General features: G+C 38.7%; 1 pseudogene; it reads right to left on the bottom strand.

Moving 5' to 3' along the window:
* Positions 1-14,544, bottom strand: part of LOC147503544 (hydroxyproline O-arabinosyltransferase RDN1-like) — a 38,161-nt pseudogene extending 23,617 nt beyond the window's left edge.
* Positions 14,545-20,673: the final 6,129 nt, after the last annotated feature.

Genomic DNA, 20,673 nt, shown 5'->3' with positions numbered 1-20,673 from the left:
ATGTAAATTCAAATCCATGTAGTTTCTGTTGAGCCCCGAAAGCATCCCGACTCCCATCGGCCCTATAGCCTATGAATAGGCTTGTTCCATTAATAGTGAACCTAACGCTTTGAGACAAAATCCCAACTTCGGTTGGAGAAATAACCAAAACGCCACACCTCAAGGGTACAATAACCAATATGTTAGGCCCTACGACGCCTTTAACCAAGCCCCACTACGACAAGGACAGGGTCAAGGGAATTTTAATAATTATAACAACCAAGTGCAACCTCGACAAGGTCAAGCACAAGGTCAAAGTAGTTATAATAATTATAATGCTAGTAGAGGTATCGTTAGGAAATAATAACTACCAAAATCCACCCATAAATAATTCACGTGAAATAGTTCTAATCACACCACCCGTGACTACTACACCCACACAACCGGATCGTCTTGACACCTTCATACAAGTGAGCCAAAAACTTTTCCAAACCATGGCTCAATCTAACCAACAACTTCTACAATCCGTTAATAATTTAACCAAACAGCTGGCTCAAGATAAAGCCCAACCCAAAGGCGTGTTTCCAGGTCACGAAATACCTAATCCTAAAACAACAAATACAGCCTTTGAGGTAACCAATAATACTAGTAACGAGTATGAAAATGTAGGTGAGCTAAAGGCCATCACCACTCTCCGTTATGGTAGAGTGGTTGATAACAAAGTAACTATGCCTATAGTTACCCCACCAAGAGCCCCTACACCGCTATATTACTAGATACCAAATAGAAACTGAAGAGCCTACCACGTAGAGGTACCGCCACAACACAACCTAAGAAACAGAAGCCACGGTTAAACACCCGTAATACCATTGCTAAATATAGACGAAACCACCGTTTCCACAAAAATTAGCCATGTTAACTAGGGATACAAATTATGAGGAGATTAGGGATGTTTTAAGAATCTAACTATAAACCTTCCCTTCCTCGAAGCTATAAAAAGCTACCACACCATGCTAAGTTTCTTAAGGAATTGTGGTACTACTAGGCGTAAGACCAATATACCAAAAGACGTCTTTTTAACGAGAACAATTCCCAACTCTATCCGAACATAATGGAATTGTTAAGTACAAGGACCCCGGTCGCCCCATCAGACAATGCACCTTAGAGATTCCTATACGACGACCGCGTTTATTAGACTTGGGGGCTAGTGTAAACTTACTCCGCTTTATTTGTATAGACAAATAGGTCTAGACGAGATGCAACCCACTAAAATGACGTTGCAATTAGCTGATCGGTCTATTAAGTATCCTAAGGGTGTCGCCGAAAATGTTCTCGTAAAAATTCAGGATTTTTACTATCCGGCTGATTTTGTCATCCTCGATACGAAAGTCGCTTAACGACTCGTCCGATCATCTTAGAGGCGACCTTTTTCTCGCAACCGCCAATGCGCTCATTAATTGCGCGATGGTTCAATGTCCATGTCTTTTGGCCATCTTGTCATTGAAGTCAATGTTTTTAAAACAAAGACACAGTTACCCGATTCGTCTATGGATGGAGAGGTTTGCATGATCTAGAGCTTTGTTCGAGATTATTTCAACAACACGTTCCCTGATAATCATGTGCCCAAATTTCTTTTCTTTGGAAGATCAGACTCCAACATTTCCATTCCTACACTAGTCGATACACATATTACGGATGAGGAGGAGATAGATGATTTTCTCAAAGATATAGAGGACTATCATAGTAACGTGGATATCACTAATCTAGATGAGCAATTCGATGAGTTTCTTAGAGCAGGTGATGATTCACCCTATCAAGAACTACTTTGCACAACATCCACCTCGACTCCCCCTTCCGCCCTTTCAAAGGAATCTCGAGTTTGCACTTTCGATCCTCATTGTTTCTTCCTCGTGCTTCATAATTTTTAAATTCACCTAGTAAACAAATACTTGAAGACAAAAAAGCGTGTGACACCTTCATTTTCAGACTTGAGAGAGCCCTACCTACACTATGAATGAGTTTTGTGCTAAACCCACATCCTCATTTTTCCATGCTTTCCCTCTACAACTTATCCATATCCACCATATTCTTCACAACCATTCACTTTTCCACACTTATTTACTAGAACACCCACTCATTCAAAAATGAAAAATAAGGTGCATGATAGGTTACATAATAGGGTTATCCGACTTCGCTTTCATTTTACTAGGTTGAGTCATAGGAAATCTTGGTGCTTGATTGTGTTTGGATATGTTTTCTGTGATATTTATTTATGGAATGATCCACAATTATTTCGGTTGTTGATAAAGTCTAGATAAAGTCTCGAGTATCTGACTATAAACGACTCAACTTCTGTATTTGGTGCATTTCCTTTCATTTCCATATATGGGTGAGTGCACCATTAAGGTAATCGGGCCCTCCCTATGGAGTGTGTGGCTGTAAGTATCGGATCCTAAGTCCAAATTTAAACATAATTCACGTTTTCCACTCTTGCATGTTTTCTCGGATTTTTTGAGTCATGTTTCTCTATGGGGTGAATTATGTCTTTATTGTTTATTGTTTTTCTTTTTAAAATTTAAAAAAAAAAAAAATATATATATATATATATATATATATATATATATATATATAAAAAAAAAATAATAAGCATAGTAACCTAGGAAGTCTCGGGAATCTGATTTTAAAAGACCCACTGCTAAAAACAAATTTTCTAAGCTTCGTTGTAAAAATTTGTTTGGGGGTGGGGTGTTCATGTTTCTGTACTAAATATTTATGTCACATTAGAGTTGCTTAGGCCGTTTTATTGTATTACGATTCGGGTTGACATAATCCATGAATTTAGAGTTCAATTGTTCGCATAACGTACGGCATGCACGCACTTCGAGGCGTTTTCCACTATCTTATATGTCATCCACGGACGGAATAGAGCGTTTTATGGATCATTGGATTGGAAATTCTCTCCTGATCATTTCCATATCTCATTCGCAAAAATCGGACCGGTAACAAAGCGGCAATTTTGATTTGAAGTTTCGCAAAAAATCGGAAAAAAATCACAAATTTCGATTTTGGGCTTGGGCCCAACCCGCGCCCACCGACAGCGCGACCGCGCCCTTACCTTAACCAACAGTCGCGATCTTCTTCTCCATCCGCCATTAACGCCCAAGCTCCAAAAACCTAAAAACAAAACCAAAATAAAAAGAAAACAAAAATCGACTCCGAACACCACCGACCACCATTACCACCAAATTACATAACCAAAAATCCACCAAAATATCAAATTTTGGTGCTGCCGCGCCACCACTCCACCACCACCACGGTTTGCATCAACCGGTCTATTAAAATCCCACCACCACATCACATTTAAGCCCCCACAACATTCCAAACTTCCAATGGCTCAACAACGCCGAATTTTACCGGAGCAAGCTTTTACTGTCGACCACTTCGCTACCGCTCTACTGCGGTGATTTAGATGATCGGTCGAGATCGGAATAGCTTGTGGTACTCGACTGAAGCCTATTACCACGAGGATTTAGTCCGACGGTTCTACGATACGAGGGAGTTGGAAGGGACGAGGATTTTTGTTGTTGTGGGAAAGAGGAGGAAGGAGGTGACGACTGGTTTGTTGGTCGAGATTCTAGGCATTCCGCCTAGAATCCATCCGATGTCAACCCGCAAGAGTCCCAACATAATGGGGTAGAGCCATTGATGCACGAGACAGTTATTGAGGCGACTACAATGCGATCGCATTGTGTTCGACAGAACTTCCCTTAGGACCAACCAGGTGGCTCACGTTTCGGTGGATTGGTCGGAACATCCAGGGGAAGGGGAAGGTCAGCGACATCGGCCTGAACTGCCTCCACATCTTATGGATACTCCAGGAGCGGAAGTATGAGTTCTGCATCTTAGAGTTTTTACTGAGCATGATTAGGGGAGTAGGGAAGTCTGTTGCCCCCTCTCCCCGTCGTTGATAACAAAGATCATGCTTTGAAGTTGAGAGCGCAGCCAGGCGACTGATCGGACATACATCACCCTCCACCGTAACCCTCGCATCTATAAGGAGTGTGTCCAACAGGTTTGGAAATTGGCTGAGGATAGAGAAGAAGAAGAAGAGGATGGTGGAGCTGAGAATGAAGAGGAGGCTGGGGGAAATCAGGATGCCTCGGAGGATGAGGAGGACTTGACGTGTTTTGACGAGGATGCCTTGGAGAGGGTTTGGTCGATCTGAACGCATGGCTGTGATCCATCGTGGCATCGTTAAACTCAACACTATCTGTGAAGACCTCCGACTCGACAGCAACGATGCATCATAACTTCGAGCTCGCACCCCGAGAGAGGACGAGAGGTGGGAACAGATGAGGACCGAGCTAGAAGCTCAGCGCCAGTTTCGGGACGAGATGCTGACACGATTCCCACCTCACGGGGACTCTCCTTCTGAGGATACACCCTCGAGACACGAGCGCCGTCGCCGAAAGACGAATGGTGCTGGTCCATCAGAGCTCAGAGGCGCCTCTCGAAGGCGTGTGCCTTCCGCCACCAGTTCCGGAGTAGCTAGGGATAGTATAGTTTGATGTTTTATGTTTTATTTGTAGTTTCATTACTGTCATTTATTTTTATGTAAGTTTCTTTCCGTAAGTTGAATTTTGTAGTGAAATGTACTCCACATGAATTATTTTTAATATAATGGGTTATTTTCATTATGCGTGGTTGTTTAATATTGACCCCACCTTCCCAACTTATTTGGGGGTGGTTTTATCTATTCCAAAGATGATTTTTATATAACCCGTGTTAGAATTTATTATGAGTCAAGGTGAAAATATGGCTGTTTAGGCATATATATGAATAAGTATCATGGTAGGATGAAATCTAGATTAAATAGGTACATTCTATCATAAAATCAATCTAAAAGATACTGGGTTTGAATTAGAATCAAGGAAATGAGTTGTTTTACGTTTTGGGTTTGGAAATTTTAGGATTTCGAAACCTGCCGTAATTAGTTTTGGGCAACTTCCGATCCATTTTAGCAACTTTAAACCTATATAAACTTGATACAATCTATCCTCACAACTCACACTACACCTAAACTCCATCACTCACCTTTCACTCCCGCGATTCCCTCGTTTTGACTCATTTTCGAAGTTTACGCAACTCCGAAGCGCTTTCAGCCCTACTGGAGGCGCACTTCAAGCTCTGATATTTTTTCTGAGTTTTTGTCGAAGGCCGCCTTTCATGCAAGCTGGCGACCAGCTCAAAAACTGGAAATTTCAATTTCTTCAGCCTTGATCGCGTCCTATCGAGCGACTTTCAGCCGACTTCCGTGGACCGGGAAATTTCCAGTTTTTCGCGTAGTATCCGGATCATTCGCAGCTATTCCAAAGCGTAATTTTGAGATGACATCTCCAACATTGATACCGGAACAGTCTTTCGAAGATTTGTTCCAAAGCACTACTTATGGTGCTTGGTTTCGCGAAGCGATCACATTCGTTGGCTGGGAGCCGCTTATGGTAAGATCTGATGCACTTTATTCTCTGACTCTAGCATCTTATTTTTACGATAACTGCATTTTCTCCATCAACATTGATAATGAACCAATGGAAATTACCAGGTTCTTGCTAGAATTTGTTCTTGGACTTGCTATGCCCGCTGAAATACAAGACCAATGGTGCTATTGGGTAGACAATATGTATGTCTACACTTACGAGTTTTTGCATGAGTCGTATGGCACGGGCATTTTCCGTATCGAGGACCAAGGGGAATATAATGTCGCCTTTGGTAGCCTGTCCATGAACATAGGAACTGTTATGTTTTGGATCATGCTAAACATTTGAGGGGAATGGCGTTTTTCTTCTGTGAATGATGCCACTTGCAGCGTCTTCCTTGCTCTAGCCACGGGATGTATGTGTCATGACCTTCCCCGAACCTTGATGTCTAGTTTAGCTCGATACCATAGCATGAGGCATAAGTACCTCCTTATGCCCGTTCTAGTTTCCCGTATTATGCTGTGTTTCTTTCCTATTTTTTGTACACACTTCACGGATTGGATTACGGTCAACATTGTCCGACCTACCAATAGTATCATTCGATCTTTCCGTGCAATGACTTGGCAAGGGTGGCGGATACAACCTCATCAGGTTGCGCCCTACACCCCGTCAGACCAAGTGGCTCTTAATAGGTTAGCAATCATAAATGATAAATGGCGGGAAGCCTGGCAAATTATCATGGCATGGCAGGACGCAAAGGAACCTCACTTCTTTATGGAAGAAAAGGATGAGTAAGATGATGAGTAATGCGGGAGATAAGGTAAGTTTTCATTCTAGCTAGTGTCTGCTTATGTCCCAAGCAATTTCATTCTTGTTAACCCCATAATGGGTATAACTTCAGATAGAGTTGTGTGTCAGTTTTATTTCCTATATTAGTGCGTTCTAACCTTGTTTTACGATGTTCCCGAATTTCACGCTTCTTGATGGTATTTTTCCTACCCTCTTTTATTTAATTGCTTTGAGGACAAAGCATGCTTTTTGTTTGGGGGCATAGAAACACGTGTAATTAAGGCATCTGATAGGATATAGATATGTATAATATGCATTTGTTTTCTAGTTAAAATTTCAAAAATTCAAAAATATAAATAAATAAGTTATGCTATACACTTAGGAATATTGGTATTGTTTCTTTCTCCATGCTCTTAACAATCTAGAAGTCTCAATGAGTCAGCTGTTGCATCGAGAATAATTGTTAGAAACTTAGGTTAATATATAGATAATAATCTTTGCATCTATCTATAAATATATTACATGAGTATCTATAATTGTTAGCAGATAAGTTTCAAATCTAGGCTAGAGTACTTATTCTACAAATCCTGAGAATATAGCCTAAAGCCTTATATGAGCGAAGCATTTGAGAAATGACACAAGGGAGAAGTAAAATCCGGATAGAGATATCACACGTCCACTTGCTTTGACTATGCCATATCCTAAGCGAGAATTTAGGCCCTCTTTGGATCGATATAGCCAGAAATTCAAACCTATGAATTATTTTCCGCTAGTCGCCCCTCTGAGCCTTTCTTTAGCCTTCCATAAACCACAAATCCTTTACCCTGTTACAAAAACAAAAGAAAATAAAAAAAATTCAACCCACCCAATTTAGAATAAGTCCGAGAATAGAATGAGGGAAGAAAAGAAGAAGAGAAAACCTCGTGTAAACAAAAGTTAGTTAATTGCTTGAGAAAAATAAAGAAAAGAAGTTTCCATCCAAGGAAAAGAAAAATATAAATATAAATAAAATAAAAACTCCAAAAAATAGAATAAAAGGGAGTCAAAAGCCAAAGAAAAAAAAAAAAAAAAAAAAAAAAAAAAAATATGGCTAAGGATGGAAACAAAGTGTAGAAGCAAAAAGTAAATAACAAGGTTTTCTCTAGTTACATAATATAAAGAGTCTATTATCTCGGACTTGTCCTTTTGAATATCCATTTCCTTCCTTCTTAAACCATCTCCTAATCCCCGTAACACCTAATAAAGACCTCTAGCTCAGTTAGGAATAGGTTAGTGTGATAGTAAGTGGCAGATGTGTTTGATCGACTCCGGCTTCCTTGTTGTCATTTAGATTGTAAGGTAAAGTGTGCCCACTGCACATTAGAGTAAATAAACTTGAGTGGAAAAATCAGAGTGTTGTATCTTGACTATTATTGTGAGAACCTACTTAAGGGCGTTATTCCAAGTTTCAGAAATGGACCTGCTATTGCATTTCATAGTATTACTCATTGTATATATATTTGTTATAGATGATTGATTATTATGCATATATTAGCTTAGGTTTTTGACTTGGTTATTCTTGTTTATAGCTAGTGAGATGCATAGATAGTTTGGAGCATGAATAAGGAAACAATAGTTTTATTTCTTAGTCGTTGTAGTATAGATAAAGTTTGTGAGTACCTTCACTGGAAAACTCTCACGAGGCTATAACTCGTCCACTAGGGAATTCCTAGTGGTTTAAGGCCTTGTTGCATATGGTCAATGCAATCGCACTCGGCGAAACAAAAAGTAGATAGAACTCCATTTTTCGTCACTTATGTTAATTTCTCATCTTTGCTTGAGGAGAAGCAAAATGCTGTTTGGGGGTGATTTGATAAGAGCCCAAAACTGTAGTTTTAACCCTTTAATAGTCATACTTTTAGACTAATTATGTGAGTAATAATTAAAAGTTAACACTGATTATGTGTTTTTATGCATTTCAGGCTTCAAGGTTCATAATGTGCAGAAATGTGCCACTTTAGTGAGATAAAGGAGCAAAGGTCGGTTACTAAGGAGGTCCGTGATTAAAGGCCAAGTTTCGAGAAGACAAAGCCTTTCTAAAATCCCGGTCAAAAGCTGAAAAGTCGACGCGCGGGCAGAAACAGCACACAAAGTCAGCAGAACTTCCGAAGGATATATCTTTGGACTCAGACCTCGGAATGGGGCCTACCTTATGTCAAAACGACCGGCTCGGAAAGAGCTTTCCAATGGTCTAAGCCTTGACCCAATCAGAGGAGCAGAGGTGGACGGAAAGTCTGTTGAAGCCAACTACAGCTGAAGAGGCCTTTCTGGACTGAAAGAATTGGGTTTTGGGCCTGATTCTCTGGCCCAAAACATGGCTCTAAGCCCATGCACGATTTTTGGATCTGAAAGTATAAAAACAAAAGCTTAATTCTTTGTTAATGGTAGATTTTTAGGTTAGAAAATAAAAGTAGCTTAGAATAGAAAGTAGCCATTAAAATAGCTTCTAGATCTAGTTTTATTTAATTGTTTTTGATTAAGTGTAGTTTCAAATCCAATTATTGTATTAGATTAAACCTTGGAATCTTGTTCTTCATTTTGATTAGGTCAATAAGTAGTATTTCTATCAACTTCGATTTTTGTCATTTCCATTTCTAGATCCAATTTCAATTCCCCGTCCTTATTGCATTTTAGTCATTAAATTAGATTTCATTATTGTTTAATTAAGTAAATTTCAATTCTTTATATCATGTTTAGTTTAAATTTAATCGAAATGATTGCGTAATGATTCTCGGCTAAACCTCCATTAGAGGGGTTGAGAAGCCTTGATGAAAGCTTGATTCGATTAACGTGGATTCGTCGTAATTTCCTTTCCACTCTAGAAACGCGTTTAGTTCACCATGAGAATGGGTTTAATCGCTCACATGCTAGTTATTAATTAGTAGAAATGCCATGTGTAATTAGGGATTAGGAAGAACCAATTGTTCTGCCGGCGATTCAATTCGGATTACGACGATTTTTAGTTAATAGGATTAAGTCGAGTTAAGGTGGAATCAATTCCCCTCTAACTCCTTATCATCGAATCAACGTAGCATTCCCTTAGTTATTCTCATCGTCGACTAGTTGCATTTTGTGGGTAGTTGCATCGTAGTCTAGTTGCCTTTTTCGTAAATCTCTCATTAGACTTTAAGTTTAGATTACTTACACGTGACAACACAGCATGCGGAAGGACTAGGAGTGGAACAAATCACTCTACTCCACTATATCTCATAGACTTGAGAGTAGAATCTTTGATAAACATAGACCCATAAGATCAAGTTTAGTTTTACTTGCGTTTAGAGTTCATCGCTTTATTTCGTAGGTAAGACTATTCAAATTTTATCTTTTATCAGAACCTTTCATTGATCCTTTCTATTTCACCAAAAAAATTCATTACCCATCTATTAACCACAAATAAATAAGCTCACCTAAATGATGAGTATGAGAAATAGGATGAAGTACGGAAAAATGAAGAGAAAAACTTGTCACAAATCAAAATCCGTTACCTGCTGATAGGGTTATATACTAAAAACATTACTTTTGTATTAACTCTAATTCTTTATATTTTGAAAGAGAATCATATGGGCAAATGTTATGCATATTATATATGTTATTAGTTGTATGCATGTGTCTAATACTTTATGTTGTAGATAATAGGCGTGTGGTGACACAAAGAAGATCATATCATCAGTACCTTATAAAGTATAAGTAAACGTTCACAACCTAGATGGATTTGGACAAACCATTGCTATTGTTGTAGTATAATCCGGTATTAATCTATCTTGATTATAGGATTACACTAGTACAGTTTGTGTGTATTGAACAGGACCAAGTGAGGTTGTTTCTCTTTATACTGACTATATAAGAGAACAAACACCTCTGCTATTATGGATGCTTGTCCTCTTAATCCGGATATAATAATGGGCACTTACGTGCATTGTACATTGCTTTAAATCATCAATGAGTGAGATTCATTTGTGAATCAACAAACTCAATGGATTAGGTAATGACATTGTATGTATGGTGTGTTGTTGATTATAGAAGGAATCTGTGACCCACAAGAAGTCGGGTTGATGATGTCCCCTTGATGAGCTCATAAGGATTATCATGTTAACCCTACAGGCGAATTTAATCCGATATGACAATGAGGTTGAGTGGTACTACTCAAGGACATAAGAAGTTGATTAATATAGTTGTCAATAACTTGACTTAATCAACGGGAATTCAACATCTTAAACACAGGGAGATCAACAAGCATATAATATGGAGCCTATAAACGTAATACACGGTTTGGGATTAGGGCGGTAGTGCAACAATGGCCTTTAGTGGAATAAGCCATTTGTTGACGGACTTGGGCCGTGTGTTCTGGGCAAACATGGGAAGCCCAAGCCCGTCAGGAGGCCCAACCCTAATTTCTCCTCATGGTCCTTGTTGTAGCCTATAAAAAGAAATCCCGCTTTCTTGATTGTTTCATTACACTAATGAGAAACTCAGGTTTTGCTCAAGAAAAGAGAGTTCCGAAATCGGTTCTAACTTTGTGAGTGAGAGAGGCCAAGAGAGAAAGAAGGGGCTGGTAGATCACTTCCCACACAACGTCCATTCCAAGGATAGGAATACAACAGAAGATCAAGATGTTGCTGATTTGTTCTCAAAGATATCACAACTGATCTAAGAGATATGATTCTAAACAAAATCGTGAACACCTTTATTCCGCTGCGCATGGTTTTTATGGTTTGTAAACTGCGACCATAACGGTTCCTACATCTGCTTCAAAAGAAAAGAAGAAGAAAAATAGAAAGATGTTTCCAAAAATCAAAAGAAATATCAAAGTTAGAATTTCCCCCAAAATCAAATCAAAAAGGAATACAAAAGCTTAAAAAAGCCAAGTATGGAAACCCATGTTAGAAGCAAAAAAGAAAATAAGGATTTCTCTAGTATAAATATCTCAAAGACCTTATTTTCTCATACTTATCATTTTTTGAATTTTCCATTCCAATTTCTTCTGCACTACCACCTAAGCCCCATAAAACCTAATAAAAACCTCTAGCTCAATTAGGAGTAGGGTGGTATGATATTAAATAGTAGATGTGAATTCTCGACCTCAGCTCCTCTGACTGTCATTGAGTATGTGAGGAAACGTGTGCTCACTACACACTGGAGTTAGCAAAACTTGAGTAGAAAAGTAAGAGAAAAATTGTGTTTTGACACATACCTGTGAGAACCTACTTAAGGACGCTCTCCAAAGGATCCAGAACGGCCCTGCTCGTACATTTCATTGTAAAAGATCACTGCATGCATGCTCATATGTAGATGTTTTGATTATTGTATGTATATTAACTTGAATTTCAAAAGAATTAATTCTTGTTTCCCCCGCTAGTGAGATGTAGAGATATCTGAGATTAATTAAAGAAACAGGCCTTTGTCACTAAGTCGTTATAGTATAAATGAAGTTTGTGAGTATCTTTTCTAGAAAACTCTCACGAGGCTATAACTAGTCCACTAGGGAATTCCTAGTGGTTCAAGGCCTTGTTGCATACGGTCAATGCAACCGCACTCTGCGAAATGAGACTAAGCTTAGGACAACATATTTTAGCCACTTATCATTTTAAAGTCTCTTCTTTGCTTGAGGACAAGAAAAGTGCTGTTTAGGGGTGGTGTGATAAGCACCCAAAACTGTAGTATTAAACCCCGAGAGACATAGCATTTTGGTCAATTATGTGTTTAATAATCATGTAATAATTAAATTTTCGTACTTGTGCAAGTTTCCGCAGTTAACGTGAATATGATAATAAAACATGCATCGAAGTACGGGAATACTGGAATTCCTGAAGTCTTCCCACTCAACCCCAGTGAAGCCCAACAAAGCCTAACTAGAACCGAAGTTTCCAAAGGAACAAAACTAGTGCAGAATGGGTCCACATGTAAAGAAACAGCAAACTTCCGAAGCTCACATCTTTCAAACCTGGACGCCGACTTTGGCTAGTTAACTGCCAGAGCAACCAGGGCGACGAACTCTACGCAAAGTCAGAAAGTTGTAAAAATGCTAAAATCGGTGCCGCCACTGGACACACCACGTGGACCCACTCTGCAGGCCCAAAAGGCATGACGAGTTAGCATAAGCAGGTGGCAAGTGATGGTCACAATTTTGTGCCACCTTGCAAAAGGAAAAGACACGTACCAATTCAATGTTTTGAATTGAATTGGGCAAAAGGACAAAACAAAACATAGAAGGACAAAACAAAATATAATAGGACAAAACAAAGTTTTGAGTTTAGCAATTGAATGAAACAAAACATTTTAATGTTTGGTCTTCACATGAAAGGTCTGGAGCCTATATATATGAAGGGGGACCTTTCCTTCTTCAGCTTTGGCTCATTAGTTATATAGTTTTAGTTTATAGTGTGCAGCTTTCATTCTAGTACGTAGTTTACATTCCGTCATTTTCCCTTCCTTCTGCTTCAGTACTATAAGTCTTTCTTCTTAATAAAAGTCAATTCTTTCTAAGTTTAATTTCCGTTCTGCATTTATTTATTTATTTAATACAACAAGTTCAATTATTCATCCAATGACCATGAGTTAAACCCCCCCCCCCTTCAGGGGGAGGGTTATGCTGCTCGTGTGAGAATCCGGATTGACACTTTAATGTTCTAGAATCACTACTTAGGAATTAGGTGTAGATTATACATCTGGTCCCAAAATGATTGAGATTGTCCAAGTTTGGAGTGCTGATGCTCCAGAACAGTCTCGCGAGAGACCCAAAATGTCTCACACGCAACTCTACGGTGTCAGACAGCTCTCTAATTTGTCCAGCTGATGTAGAATCGAACCAGGAGCTGAAATGATATTCTAGAGATGAAATATTAGTTCAACTCCTTATGCTAGTGAGATGCGCTCAGAGATGCGTGTATTTTGCTAGGGATCGATACTCAACGTTGTCTCGGATTTGTCTATGAACTCGAGATGGATTAGAGTTGTAGTGATGTGGTAGTATAAATTGTTGAAAATGATTCTTGCATGAGTACGATTAACTCTCTCCCTGTTTCTCTATATTTGTTTATTTACGTCGAAATAACCATTATTAATTTACATTACTTGCATTACCGTTAATCTATTTAAACCAACTAAATAACTTAAAATCCTATTCACCAAAAGATGTAAATCCAGTTGTAAGTCTTGCTGAGCCCTAAGGTATGGATGATCCCTTACTCGACCTATCCTACCAAACCCACGTGAGTAAGGTAACTTGACTAAATGGACGACTAACGGATTTTGGACTTTGGACTTTAGTCTTCGGACTTCAGACTGTGGATCTCGGAATAAAGTAAAACCAAAATGGGAATTTACCGTTTTATCAAGTCTCATCGAGACCGATGCCTGTGAATGCTTTCCAGAATAAAATGTTCACAGAACTACCACAATCCACCAATATCTTTTGTACATTATAGCCAGAGATACACAAAGTGATTAACAATGCATTATCATGTGGCAACATCACCTTCGATAAGTCATCTGGTACGAACATAATTGCTCCTGGAATGCTAGCCGATACCAGACTCTGATTTACTGGAATAAGCTCGACATTGACCTCGAGCACCTCTTTTACCATTGAAATCTTTCTTATTTTATCTCGAATGATTTTCTTTTATGGTATCTCCCATTTGTAGATCATATTAATTACTCCAAGGGGTTTCTCATGTATGGTTGCAGTCTCTGCGGGTCTGACATCAGCCTTGAACTCTCGTAACTTACCGTCTTTCATCAACCTATCAATTTCTTTCAACAGCTTCAAACATTTGTTTGTCTCATGGTTCTCAACTTTGTGAAAGCTACAATAAGGTTTGCCCGCCCTTTATTTCCCTAAAAGTGTACTTTGGCCATATCAAAAAATCTTTTTTCACCACCCTCCTTAAAATATCTTCAGGTGTAGTATTGATAGCGATAAATTTTTGGGATCCAACTCTTCTTTTAGTGTTTTTTCATACCTATTTCTTTGTTGTAGTTGATTATCCAGACTTGTATAATTTTCCTGAGGTCTCTTTTGGTCTGATCTCGAAGAGTCTCGATTCTCATGTCTATCTCCATTATCTTTCTCTTTCTTTCCTAACTCCGACACCTGCAGTACATTTTGCATCGTGGCTGCATGTATCCCTTCTTCCACCTGAATATCTCTGTTAGCTTTGTCATACAGCTCCTGTAAACTTTTGACATCCTTGCGCAAGAGATATTTGTGCATATCAGATCCTGGTATCACACCTATTTGGAAAGACATAACATCTGTCATTTCAAACTCATCAAGCCTCTCCACTGATTGAGTTTCGGCCTTGAATCGTGCCAAAAAACCTTTCAATGACTACTTCTTTCTTTGTTTCAATTGGAATAAAACCGATACCTACTTCGGCTGTACTCTCTGATGACCATAATTGGTGAGGAATCTCTCCTCGATCTCCAAAAGCAAGAAATGGTCCCCTCAGGTATTGCACAAAACTATTTCAATGCTTTGCCTTTTAAGCTTGAAGAAAATGATCGACATAACACAGAATCCCAATACTCAGTTCCATGATATATCGACAACTGGTGTCGGTAATTGAAGAGATGGTCCATATGGTTCGTGGTCCCATCATATTGGGTGAACTTGGGATTTTTGAATTTTGGAGGTAATGGCACTCTCTTTACTTCCTTTTTCAGCGGGTTTCAACCTACATCATCGGTCAATTTACGAACCGAAGCTGATACTTTCTCCATTAGCTGGTCCCTAAATTGCCTCTGCATCATCTCCTGTACCATTTCTTTTGTGATTGGCTGGGGTGCTTGTTTTACCTCTTTCTCTTGCAGCACCTTTGGTGTCAATTTTGCCACTGACTGTACCTCCTCGAGGTGGCTTTTTCTCATTTCTTTGATATGACTTTTCTTCGCCACTAGAGTGCCTGAACTCGATTCAACCCCATCTTTCTCATACAACTCTTCCACCATGCGCCTCTCGTTCTCTTCCTTTACAACTTTGTTTTCTGCTATCAGAACTTTGTTATGTTTTTTCAGCTCCTTAAACTTGTTTAATAGAATTTGCAAAGAGATCTATTCCTTATGCACTTCTTCTACTTCCTCTACTAATCTGCTTTCTGAACGCCTTGTTCTTCTTTCCTTATTCTTTGATGTGCTTGCTTCATTTACCACACTCTTACTAGCTGGTGCACACTTGCTAGGAGCCATTGAATAACTACTAATTTGAGGAAAAATCTCAACCAACAAATCAACAAGATCACGCTACAAAAGGGAGAAAAACCGAAAAACCTGATCTTTCAAGTTGGAGTAGCACAGACGGCGCCAATGTAGTCATCAAGTCTGTTTGTGTGAATGAACACGTTAGTATATGAAGATTGAATAATGATTTGATATGAAATGAGTAAGGTTTTATTAATCTCTAATGGCGGTTACAACTCTATCTGGTTTTATCTTTCTCTCTCCAGTTTACAATGATTTTATGGGGGGAGTGATAGGGTTATATACTAAAAGCATTACTTTTGTATTAACTCTAATTCTTCATATTTTGAATGTGAATCATATGGGCAAATGTTATGCATATTATTTATGTTATTAGTTATATGCATGTGTTTAATACTTTATGTTGTAGATGATATGGTGTGTGGTGACACACAGAAGATCATATCATCAGTACCTTATAAAGTATAAGTAAACGTTCACAACCTAGATAGATTTGGACAAACCATTGGTACGGTTATAGTATAATCTGGTATTAGTCTATCTTGACTACAGGATTACACTAGTACACTTTGTGTGTATTGAACAGGACCAAGTGAAGTTGTTTCTCTTTATATTGACTATATAAGAGAACAAACACCTCTGTCATTATGGATGCTTGTCCTCTTAATCTGGATATAATAACGGGCACTTATGTGCATTGTACATTGCTTTAAATCATCATTGAGTGAGATTCATTTGTGAATCAACAAACTCGACGGATTGGGTAATGACATTGTATGTAAGGTGTGCTGTTAATTATAGAAGGAATCTGTGACCCGTAGGAAGTCGGGTTGATGATGTTCCCTTGAGGAGCTCATAAGGATTGTCATGTAAGCCCTGTAGGTGGATTTAATCCGACATAACAATGAGGTTGAGTGGTACTACTCAAGGACATAAGAAGTTAATTAATGTAGTTATCAGTAACTTGACTTAATCAACGGGCATTAGATATCTTAAACACGGGGAGATCAACGAGCATATAATATGGAGCCCATAAATGTAATTTTGAGATTAGGGTGGTAATGCAACAATGACCTTTAGTGGAATAAGCTAATTGTTGACAAACTTGGGCCGTGTATTCTGGGCAAACATGGGAAGCCCAAGCCCGTCAGGAGACCTAACCCTAATTTCTCCTCATGGTCCCTGTTGTAGTCTATATAAAGAAACCCCTCTTTCTCTGGCCGAAATACTCAAGGATTGCTCAAGAAAAGTGAGATCCAAATTGGTTCCAACTTTGTGACTGAGAGAGCCCAAGGGAGAAAGAAAGGGTTGGAAGATCGTTGCCCACACAACATCCATTCTAAGGATAGGAATACAACAGAAGATCAAGAGGTTGCTGATTCGTAAAGCTTGGATTCTCAAAGTTATCACAGCTGATCAAAGGTATGATTCTAAACAAAATCGTGAGAACCCTTTATTCCGCTGCATATGGGTTTTCGTGGTTTGTAGTAAATCATTACATGAAACCATAACGGTTCCTACAGGGAGAAGATAATGGATCATTTCTTCCAAATTAGTCTTTATATAGTGTTTCCAACTAGCTTTGACCCAATCAGATCATGAACCGTGCCCATCTTCTTCTTCCTCCTTTTCTTCCCACTCAAACCTGTAACATATGAAACTAACAGAGATATCTCGAGTTAGTTATGGAATTATGGGCTGAAATATCGGCCTGACGATATTTGCCCATGACAATACTATCGTAGAAAATAGTAGTCTTTTGAAAATGGTCCGCTTATGGAAAATATAGTGCCGAAGTCCGAAGTGACGAAGTGTTAAAATGCACGCTGAGTCCACGAGATGGTCCATCCGTACATGATAGGAGCAAGTAGTGATGAACTGAAAAAACTATGGTAATATAATCAAAATACCTTCTATAGAACTTCAAGTTCTTTGCATTATCTTGAGGCTACTCTGAGTTGCTTCTTGAATAAGTTCCTTTAAAGGTCCTTGAAGTTGAAGTACTCAGTCAAGGTCCATAAATATACATTCTAGTTTTTAATATGTTTTTTTTTCAAGAAAAAAAGAAAAAAGAAAAGATGAGGTTTGGGTTTAATGAGGTGTTGTTTTGGGTCTGAAAAGCCCAAAAGCCCAAGTCCCAAGTCGCCACCCTTAGTGCACGACCTAACCTAATCTTCATCATTTTTTTTTCTTTTAAGAGAAATATAAATCTTTTTCTAAGTGAGAGAGATTGTGAGAGAACTAAACCAAGGAGATTTGAGAGAGAGCATTCTTTGTGAGTGTTGAGTGAATCATTCTAAGTGAGTGAAGAGAAAACTCCTCTTTGTAATCCTCTATCTAGTTCATCCAATATATCATAGAGCTCATTGGTGGACATAGGCACATTGCCTAACAACATATATCTAGTCTTGTGTGAGAGTGCATTCTTTACTTTATTCTCTACTATTGATTATGTTTATGTTGTTGTTGATCTTGGGTTGTTGCTTGGAGAGTTGTTGAATGCTTTGTTAGTAGTTATTGTTGATAGCTTTCGCATTAGTCGTAAAAATTGGTATCGGAGCCAGGTTTACGACCTTGGAATTTTGAGTTTTGGTAAAGAACCATAGTGTTTGAAATTGATGTAGACAAGGTGTTCCACAATTCCCGAGTGATTTTTTCTTGTGGGTTGCTTAGTGTGATTTGGGGAAATGGCTCCTAAGATGTCAAAAGCAAGGTTTGAGGTAGAGAAGGTTAATGGCAATAATAACTTTGGAATTTGGCAAGTCCAAGTTAAGGACATCCTTATCCAACAAGGTTTGCACAAGGCTTTGAAAGGGATTAAAGCAAAGCCGGCGATGACGTCCGATGATGATTGGGAAGAGTTTGATCTCCAGGCTTGTTTATCTATCCAATTGTGTCTTGCGAATGAGGTTATGTATAATGTGATGGGAGAAAATACTGCCGCCGGTATTTGGTTCAAGTTAGAGTTGATGTATATGACCAAGAGCATGATGAACAAGATGAACCTTAAGAAGCCTCTTTATAGGTATATGATGGTGGATGGTTCAATGATGCAAGAGCACGTTAGTGAGTTTCGTCGACGCCTCTCGGATTATTTGAATGTTGGCATGAAGATGGATGACGAGGATCAAGCGGCATGTTTAATATTCTCTTTGCCCGAAAGCTATGAGCATTTTATGACTACCTTTATGAACCGAGAAGATGTTGATCTTGATGAAGTTCAAAGTGTGCTTCTTTCTTATGAGTTAATGAAGAAGACACGAGTAGAGAATAACATTAATAACGCACAAGGGTTAGTGGCAAAAGGAAGGTCGCATGAAAAGGCATCTACAAGCAATGAGAGGTCTAGGTCCAAGTCAAAGAAGCCGTTGAAACATGTGAAGTGCTACAATTGCAATGAAAAAGGACATTATGCAAGTAATTGTCCTCACTCAAAGAAAAGTGACAAGAAAGATGGTAAGAAGAAAGGTAAGGCTCAAGTTTAGGCAAGTTTTGCTTCGGGCTCTGAAGGGGACGATGTGAGGCTTTGTGTGTCCACACAAGACTATATGGCCAAAATGTGGATTCTTGACTCCGGGTGTTCCTACCATATGTGCCTGAATAGAAAGTGGTTTACTTCTTATGAGAGCATTGATGGCGGTTCCATTTTGATAGATAATGACCATGCGTGTAAGACAATTGGAATTGGAACTACACGGGTCAAGATGGATGAGGATATTGTGAGGACTCTAAATGATGTGAGACATGTTCCTGAGGTAAAGAAAAACCTTATGTCTCTTGGTACCTTGGATTCCAAAGGCCACAAGTTTGTGGGAGAAGGTAGAGTCCTAAAGATTGTTAGTGACTCTTTAGTTGTTATGAAGAGCCAAAGACATGGAACCTTGTATACTTTGATGGGTAGTATGGTGACATACAATATAACAGTTGGTACATGTAGTGATGATTCTGAGTGCACTAAGATGGGGCATATGCGGTTAGGGCATATGAGTGAACAAGGTTTGTCTAAGTTGTGCAAACAAAGGTTCTTGAAGGACTTGAAGAAGCCAAGCATGGGGTTCTGTGAGCATTGTGTCTATAGGAAGTAGTGCAGAGTCAAGTTCAGTTCAAGCAAGCACAAGACAACGAGCATCCTCGATTATGTGCATACGGATGTTTGGCGACCCTCCAGAGTGGCTTCAAAAGGAGGTAACTGTTATTATGTCTCATTCATTGATGATCATACTCGTTATATGTGGGTGTATATGATGAAAACCTAAGATAAAGTGTTTGAGATATTTAAGAAGTGGAAGGCAAGAGTTGAGAATCGCACAGAAATGAAGGTGAAGACTTTACTGTCTGACAATGGTGTTAGTAGTATAGTAAAAACCAATGCTTTGAGTATAAGTGGGAGATTGATAGGGTTATATACTAAAAACATTATTTTTATATTAACTCTAATTCTTTATTTTTTGAATGAGAATCATATGGGCAAATGTTATGCATATTATATATGTTATTAGTTATATGCATGTGTCTAATACTTTATGTTGTAGATGATATGGTGTGGACACACAAAAGATCATATCATCAGTACCTTATAAAGTATAAGTAATCGTTCACAACCTAGATGGATTTGGACAAACCATTGGTACGGTTGTAGTATAATCTGGTATTAGTCTATCTTGACTATAGGATTATACTAGTACACTTTGTGTGTATTGAATAGGACCAAGTGAGGTTGTTTCTCCTTATACTGACTATATAAGAGAACAAACGCCTCTGTTATTATGGATGCTTCTCTTCCTAATTCGGATATAATAACGGGCAATTACATGCATTGTACATTGCTTTAAATCATCAATGAGTGAGATTCATTTGTCAATCAACAAACTCGATAGATTGGGTAATGACATGTTATGTAAGGTGTGTTGTTGATTATAGAAGGATTCCGTGTCCCGCAAGAAGTCGGGTTGATGATGTCCCCTTGAGGAGCTCAAAAAGATTGTAATGTAAACCCGGCAGGTGGATTTATTCTGACATGACAATGAGGTTAAGTGGTACTACTCAAGGACATAAGAAGTTGATTAATGTAGTTGTCAGTAACTTGCCTTAATCAACGAACATTCGACATCTTAAACACGGGGAGATCAATGAGCATATAATATGGAGCCCCTAAACACTGACACGTAATTTGGGATTAGGGCGGTAGTGC

The sequence above is a fragment of the Coptis chinensis genome, chromosome 4 (assembly GCF_015680905.1).
Source record: "Coptis chinensis isolate HL-2020 chromosome 4, ASM1568090v1, whole genome shotgun sequence".
NCBI classification, from domain to species: Eukaryota; Viridiplantae; Streptophyta; class Magnoliopsida; order Ranunculales; family Ranunculaceae; genus Coptis; species Coptis chinensis.
The sequence above is the reverse complement of the archived record's forward strand: the minus strand, read 5'-3'. Positions and strand labels throughout refer to the sequence as shown.